The sequence below is a fragment of the Zosterops lateralis genome (genome assembly GCF_965231275.1).
Source record: "Zosterops lateralis genome assembly, chromosome: 31".
NCBI lineage: Eukaryota > Metazoa > Chordata > Aves > Passeriformes > Zosteropidae > Zosterops > Zosterops lateralis.
In genome coordinates this window covers 5,849,829-5,858,546 of record NC_139791.1, presented here as the reverse complement: position 1 = coordinate 5,858,546, position 8,718 = coordinate 5,849,829, and positions in this window count along the sequence as shown.

Below are 8,718 nucleotides of genomic sequence, written 5' to 3'. Positions count from 1 at the left end.
CAACCCATTGTACCTCTCCACTTTACCTGCAGCTGGTGCATGGTAGGGGATATGGTACACCCATTCAATGCCATGTTCCCTCGCCCAGGTTTTAATAAGATTATTTTTAAAATGAGTCCCGTTGTCTGACTCAATTCTCTCGGGAGTACCGTGCCTCCAAAGGACCTGCTTTTCAAGGCCCAGAATAGTATTGCGGGCTGTAGCATGAGACACAGGGTAGGTTTCCAACCATCCCGTGGTGGCTTCTACCATGGTCAGCACATGGCGCTTGCCTTGGCGGGTTTGAGGCAGTGTGATATAATCAATCTGCCAGGCCTCCCCATACTTGTACTTAGACCACTGCCCTCCATACCAGAGGGGCTTCATCCGCTTGGCTTGTTTAATGGCAGCGCACGTCTCACAGTCATGGATAACCTGAGAAACGCTGTCCATGGTTAGATCCACCCCTTGGTCTCGTGCCCACTTATAGGTGGCATCCCTACCTTGGTGACCTGAGGCATCATGGGCCCATCGTGCTAGGAACAACTCTCCCTTGTGCTCCCAGTCAAGGTCTATCTTCAACTCTCCTATTTTTGCAGCTTGATCTACCCGCTGATTGTTTTGCTGCTCCTCATTAGCTTTACTTCTGGGGACATGGGCATCTACATGGCGAATCTTCACCGGTAGTTTCTCTAACCGGGCAGCAATATCTTTCCACTCTTCAGCAGCCCAAATGGGTTTTCCTCTACGTTGCCAGTTGGCCTCTTTCCATTTCTTCAGCCATCCCCACAGAGCGTTGGCTACCATCCAAGAATCAGTATACAGATAGAGCCTTGGCCATTTCTCTCTTTCTGCAATATCTAGGGCCAGTTGAATGGCTTTGAGTTCAGCAAATTGACTGGATCCACCCTCTCCTTCAGTGGCCTCTGCGACCAGTCGTGTGGGGCTCCAGACAGCTGCTTTCCACCTCCGACTCATCCCTATGACGCGGCAGGAACCATCGGTGAATAAAGCATAACGTGCTTCCTCTGCCGGCAGCTGGTTGTATGGCGGAGCTTCCTCAACCCGAGTCACTGGTTCTTGTTCATCTGCGACGCTGAAACTTTCACCTTCAGGCCAGTTCGTGATTACTTCCAAAATTCCAGGACGATTCAGTTTCCCAACTCGGGCGCGTTGTGTAATGAGGGCAATCCACTTGCTCCAGGTAGCGCTGGTGGCATGGTGGGTGGAGGGAACCTTTCCTCTAAACATCCACCCTAGCACTAGTAGTCGGGGTGCCAGGAGCAGTGGTGCTTCCGTACCGATCACCTCTGAAGCAGCTTGGATTCCCTCATAGGCGGCCAAGATTTCCTTTTCCGTTGGGGTGTAGTTTTCTTCAGACCCCCTGTAGCTCCGACTCCAAAATCCCAGTGGTCGGCCTCGGGTCTCACCAGGTACCTTTTGCCAAAGGCTCCAGGACAGACCATGACTCCCAGCTGCAGAGTAGAGCACATTCTTCACATCTGGTCCCGTTCTGACTGGGCCGAGGGCTACAGCATGAGCAATCTCCTGCTTGATCTCGGTGAAAGCTTGCTGCTGCTCAGGACCCCAATAGAAATCGTTCTTCTTGCGGGTAACCAGATGAAGGGGCCTCACAATCTGACTGTATTCCGGAATGTGCATCCTCCAGAAACCTATAGCACCTAAGAAAGCTTGTGTTTCCTTCTTATCCGTTGGAGGGGACATAGCTGTAATTTTGTTAATAACGTCCGTAGGAATCTGACGCCGTCCATCTTGCCACTTCACTCCTAGGAACTGGATCTCTCGAGCAGGTCCCTTAACTTTACTTTTCTTAACAGCAAAGCCGGCTTCCAGGAGAATTTGGATGATTTTCTCTCCCTTTTCGAACACCTCTGTTGCTGTGTCTCCCCACACAATGATATCATCAATATATTGTAGATGTTCTGGGGCCTTACCCTTTTCTAGTGTGGCCTGGATCAGCCCATGGCAGATGGTGGGGCTGTGTTTCCACCCCTGGGGCAGTCTGTTCCAGGTGTACTGCACTCCCCTCCATGTGAAGGCGAACTGAGGCCGGCATTCGGCTGCCAGAGGAATAGAGAAGAATGCATTTGCAATATCGATAGTGGCGTACCACTTCGCTGCCTTGGACTCCAGCTCGTACTGCAGTTCCAGCATGTCTGGTACGGCTGCACTCAGAGGTGGGGTCACTTCATTCAAGGCACGATAATCCACAGTCAATCTCCATTCTCCATCAGATTTCCGCACCGGCCAGATGGGGCTGTTAAAGGGTGAGTGGGTTTTGCTGACCACCCCTTGGCTTTCCAGCTCTCGAATCATCTTATGGATGGGGATCACAGCATCTCGAGTGGTTCTATATTGCCGCCGATGCACTATTGAAGTGGCAATTGGTACTACTTGTTCTTCTCCCTTCATAAGTCCTACGGTGATCGGGTTCTCGGACAGTCCAGGCAAGGTGTTCAACTGTCGAATACTTTCTGCCATCACAGTCGCTACTCCAAAGGCCCACCTGAACCCTTTCGGGTCTTTAAAATACCCACTCCGGAGGTAATCTATGCCCAAGATGCATGGGGCCTCTGGGCCAGTCGCAATAGGGTGTTTCTTCCACTCATTCTTAGTCAGGCTCACATCTGCCTCCACCAATGTATAGTCCTGTGATCCCCCAGTCACACCAGCAATAGAAATCGATTCTGCCCTTACACATCTCGAGGGGATCAAGGTACACTGCGAGCCGGTGTCAACCAAAGCCTTATAGTCTTGTGGCTTCAATGTGCCAGGCCAACGAACCCACACAGTCCAAAATACCCAATTTTCCCTAACCTCTACCTGGCTAGAGGCAGGGCCCCTCTAAGCATGGTTATCCTTCTTCCCTGGGGTATATGTCTTAGAGGTTCCTTCAAGGGGATCGGACATGTCATCATCAACATCATACTTGACATCCTGGCTGCGAATAACTGGAGCTGCTCTCTGTTTATTGAGACTTCCTCTTTGAATCCTACCTTCCTTCAAATTACGTACCCGTTGTGCCAGAGCAGCAGTGGGCTTTCCATCCCATCTCCTCATGTTCTCTCCAGATTCACGCAAAAAGAACCACAACTCAGCTCGTGGGGTGTACCTTCTCTCCCCATCAAAGGAGCGCCTGCGTTGGATACCAGGGCCTCTAATTTGCACAGCCGAGATTTGGAGGAAGTCCTCCTTAATCTCTTCCCTGAGTTTCCTATGATTCTCCTCTATTTTGTCCTCTAATTTCTGCAGTCGTGTTTCCACAGCTGCAATTCTGGCATGAGTTGGGCCATGTACAGCGTCAGCATATGCTCAAAGCTTTTTCGTCATATCGAGCACAGTCTCATCTGTCTCCTCTCGCTTCATTATTGCTAGGGCAGAGGCGTATTCAGATGGCCCAAGTCGCACAAGTTTCCTCCACATTACAGGTGTACATGCTACCAGGTCTGGATTCCTAGTTGTTACGTCATCTGAAAAAATAAGCTCTGCTACTGCCATCTCTCTCAGACGTTGGATCCCCTGTTCTATGGTCCTCCACTGTGTCTGCTGCAAATAAAGGTCATCTGCACACAGGTATCTTTGTGCTACACCATCCAGAATCCGTTCCCAGAGGCTGTGAGGGCTAGCCTCCCTCATCATGCCCTGATCAATAACAGGGTCTAGCGACAGAGATCCCAAATGCCTCGCTTCAGTGCCATCCAGAACTGTAGCCTCCCCTGCAGCATCCCAAAGGCGGACTAACCAACTTATTATAGATTCATCAGGTTGTCGTCTGTAATCTTTTCTCAGGCCTCGAAGGTCCTTTAGGGAAAATGAATCAATATTGGCTCCAGAATCTACACCCCTCGATGTAGTTTCTGATTTTGGTGAAGGTCCTTCTCCTGGATTATCATCATCATCCTCCACCTTGCGATCGGTCTTAGTTGTACACTTTCCGCCTCTTCTATTAGCAGCAACAGCCCTCGGTTGAGCCCTGCTGTCTGATTCAACTGCTGGCCTGGAGCCTGGGATACTAGCTGCAGCCTGAGTGATTGGGATAGTAACTAGCTTATCTCCCTGTTCCCTGTTTTCTGTCTGCTGCCCTTCAGTATCTAAGAGAGTGCGATAAACATATGCCAGGGCCCAGCTCACTGTAATAATCCTTTTCTCCTTGGTATTACCCTGGCACCTCTCTTTCAAATACTTAGCCACCTCGGCTGGGTTCTGAATTTGTTCAGATGGAAAGTCCCAGGCTATAGGGTTGGAAAATTCCTTTAAAATTTGGCCCATATCTTCCCATTTCCCACTCCACTCAAGATTTCTCCTACTTGGCCTTGCCCCTAACTCAGAAGTCTCATTAGCCCCTTTGGAAATCTCAGCTTTCAATTTGTATAAACTGCAGACAATATAGAGAATGCTTATTAAATTAAATGTCAGAAAGATGGTCTCTTTGACACTCAGGGGAAACTGAACATTTCCTAATAAAGATATAAACAATTCAAAGGAGAAGAGGGAAAACAGAGGCTGAAAAACCTCTTCCCCTGCTTCTCCCCTAACAAACTGAGTGCCCAACCATAACAACGAATCATCAAACATATTTACAACCTTCTTGTAAACCATCACAAACAATCCGAGCCCGGTCAATATTCTGGTTAGTGCCCCACGGCAACATAAGTTACGTATTAGAAGAAATGCTAAAGCTATCTCCGGGTAAGGAAATAACCCTACACACCACAGAGGTAATAAAACCTCAAAAAACCCTAGAGACCAGAAATATTGACAGGCTTTCACCCCGAATGCCATTACGAGTCCAGAAAAAAGCATCCTGATACACCCACCAAACAATTAGAATCACTAGTATTATTATTAAGGTTTTTTCCACTTTCTTTGACTCGGTTTCCCGGGCCAACGCACCAAAATATGTTCTGGTTTGGGTTGAATTAGGGGAAAACCTTCAATGAATCCCCTAATAACAAAACCTCTACCACCCCTCCCCCCAACCCTGGGTTTGGGAAGGAATCTCTTGAACACAAAGTGGAAAAAAACGGTTTATTAACAAATGAATAAACACCCCCCCGACACAAGGGGAAAAAAAAAGAACAGAAAAGCTCAGGTTACTGTGAGGGGGAGGGCGCAGAGCTTCTTTTACGAGCCCCGGCGATCCTCTTCGGACTCCTCCAGCCAGATCAGCTCTGGGTGCCGGTCCTAAATCTTAAAGGAGGGGCGGGGGGGAAGGGAGAAGAGGAAAAGGGAAAAAAAACCAAACAGAGCACAGAGGCGGCAGAAAGAAAGGAAGAAAAAACAAAAGAACGAAAGGGCAAGAAACTAGCAGAAAATTGCGAGACAGCAAAGCGCCTAGAAGCAGGAAGCCAAAGCAAAAGCAGCAGTGGAAAAAAAAAACCAGCAGGCCAGTGCCCGCCTCCCCTAATGGGGACGGAACACCTCTTAGACATAACAAGGGAGTCCACGATATGGGATTATGGGATAGAGAGCACTGTCAGCCCAGGACAGAGGGAAATGGTGGGGTCGGGGTAGGGACAAAGTGTGATTGATTGTCAGCCATGAAGGGTCTTGATTTTCAGATCTATTCAGACTGCACTAGGAGGTGCTGGTGATCAATATCAACTGGGGATTGCTGATTACAGTCTATGTACAGGGAAAAGGAAACTAAACAGGACAAAACAATTCTCTCTTCATTCTTTTCAACTTAGTATATTCCTTTTGAATGCACTTCTGAAATCTGTCTAATAAACCACAAAAGAATTGAACAGTTCAGTTATTCCCAGGGCTTGCCTTGTTTGGGTGTTTTGAACAAATGTTAATGAGCCTTTGTCAAGGAATTTCTCAACTGAAGAGCTGAAGAAAGAAAAGGCCTCTGGAAAAGGAAAGTTCATCAGCAACCTGCAAGTGGCTGAGGATCCATCCTGATCAGAGCAGCAATGAACAGAAATGGGCAGAGCTTTGTGGCTGCCCCAGCTCTGGGATGGGCCCTGGGCCTGGAGCAGGAACAGCTCCTGAGGGCCACAAGGGCACAAGGGGCTGTTGTGCTGGCCTGGGCAGATGGGATGGCAGCAGGGGCTGCAGAGCTCTCAGGATCTCCTGCAGAGGAGAGCAGGGCACCCAGGGAGCCTCCTTTTCCTTTGGCCAGGCAGGTTCCCCCATGGCTGGGGCTGAGCCCTGTGTGAGCTGCAGCTGCTGCTGTGCCCTTGAGAGGGGCTGAGGCCGTGGGGCCCCTGGCCAGAGCAGCCTGGGCTGAGCAGAGCTGTGGGGCCAGAGCCGGCTGGGCTGTGCTGGGGAGAGGCCCTTGGTGCTGCACAGAGCTCAGGGCAGCTGGCAGAGCTGGCAGGGAGCTGGGCTGGGCTGAGAGAGCCTGGCACAGAAACCATCAGTGTCCATCTCAGCCTGTGTGACCGTGCAGGGACCAAGAAAAGCACCTCAGAGTCCACAAGTTCTCTGTGTGGGAGCTGAGCTTGTGACCCCTGGAGCCCTCCTGAATCCTGGGGCTGCACCTCCAGCTCCAGAGGAGATGGGACAGACAGAGGCAGAGGCAAATGATTCCTGTTGGATTCTTTATCGTCTTTGTTTCTACAGGTGACCTGGATCCATACGTAGAGGAGATGTTTTGTGTCAGATAACATGGGCAGAGTGATAAGAGCAATATTTTTTTAGCTGGAAATAGTATTTCATGTATAATACAGAATGAGAAAAAAAAATATGCATATGATCAGAAGAGCATCTGTATTTTTCAGATGATGAGAGATTCATTAATATTCCAGTAGTCAAACCTGTTCAAATCCTTTCCTCAGGGCTTCCGTGAGATGAGAGGTGACCCCCAGAGGCCAAGGCCAGCCAGAGCTCTCTGTCCTGGCAGCTTTTGCCTGGGAGAACTCTTGCAGATAGGGAATTTTTCAGGGGGAATATCAATTTTGGCCATGGACACCTGGAAAGAGGGATGATTCTTTTCCAGAGGAAGGAAAATATTGAGCCCTCCAGTTCTCCAGGGGCTGATGAGAGGCAGCCCTCAGCATTCTAAGATCAGCTAGACCTGTCAGGTGGCCCCTGGGAGGCCAAACCAGCCAGATCTGTTCCATGTTCCCTTGGTTCCATGAGGCCCCAGAGTGTCACAATGTTCTCCTTGCTTCTGAGGTGTCACAATGGCCCCTTTGCTTCCATGAGGCCCAGCAGAGTCACAATGGCCCTTTGGTTCTGTGGGGCCCTGCAGTGTCACCATGGTCTCCATGATTCCAGGGGAATGCCACAATGGTCTCCATGGATCCACAGTGCCCTGCAGGATCACAATGGCCCTTTGGTTCCACAAGGCCCTGGAATGCAACAATGGCCTCTTGGTTCCACAAGGCCCTGCTGCTTCACACTGGCCCCTTGGGACCATGCAGCCCAGCAGTGCCACAGTGATCCCCTTGGGTCCATGAATTCCCACAGTGTCACAATGGTCCCTTGGATCCAGGAGGCCCTGAAGTGTCAACATGGTCTCCACTGGAAGGAAAACACAGAGCCCCAGTGTTTCAGGGGCTGATGAACAGCAACCACCAGAGGCCAAGGACAACCGGAGCTGTTTGGTCTCGCAGCTTTCATCTGGGAGCAATGAAATAAATATCTTGCATTCCGTATCTCAGATATATTGAATTTTGATACATTGAATTGGGAGCAAAATTTGAATTTCAGCCATGAGCACCTGATGAGAAGGTCAGTTCTTTCCCATAGGAAGGAAAGCACAGAGCCCCTGTGTTTTCAGGGCTTAGATTAGAGACAACCACCAGAGGCCAAGGCAAGCCAGGCCTGTCTGTCCTGGCAGCTTTAGTCTGGGAGAAACCCTTGCATAGAATGAATGTTGGAGAAGGACCAGTTTTGGCCGTGGGTGCCTGGGCAGGAGAGATGGTTCTTTCCCATGGAAAGGAAGTGCAGAGCCTCAGTAGTTCAGAGGCTCCTTGAGAGAGACCCCCAACATGCCAAGGTCAGTTGAGTCAGTCAGGTCAAGCCAACCAGACCTGTTCCCTGTTCCCTTGGATCTGCAGGGCCCCACAGTGTCACAATGGTGGTGTCATATTGGATCCTTGGTTCCAGGAGGCCCCGATATGTCACAATGGTCCCTTGCTTCCATGGGGCCCCACAGTGTCACAATGGTCCCTTGTTCCATGAGGCGTTGCTGTGTCAGAATGGTCCCCTTGGTTCCATGGAGCTGCACAATGACACAATGGCCCGTTTGGTTCCATGAGGCCCTGCAGTGTCACAGTGACCTCTTGGTTCCATAAGTTTCTGTACTATCAACAATGGTCCCATTGTTCAAACAAGGCCATGCTCTGTCACAATGGACTCTTGGTTCCATGAAGTCTTTCTCTGTCACAATGTACTTTTGATTCCATGAGGTTCCAGAGTCTCACAATGGTCTCCTTGGATCTGCAGTATCACAACAGACCACTGTTTCCATATGGCCCTGCTGTGTCAAAGAGGATTTTGGTTCTATGAGGTTCCAAACTGTCATGGTAGATTCCTTGATTCTGTGAGGCCTCTCTCTCACCCAATTTACAAAATATCAGAATAAGACTCCTTAATGCTAATTTGCAATTAACATCACTTATGCAGCCTTGAGGTCTAAGGTGAGATAACTCATAACGTTACATGGACATGTGATTCTAAAAGAGTGTTACTTATATACAGTTGCTACATGTGAATTACAATTTACCCATTTCCATAGAACCCACCTCAAGCTCCCAGATTCAG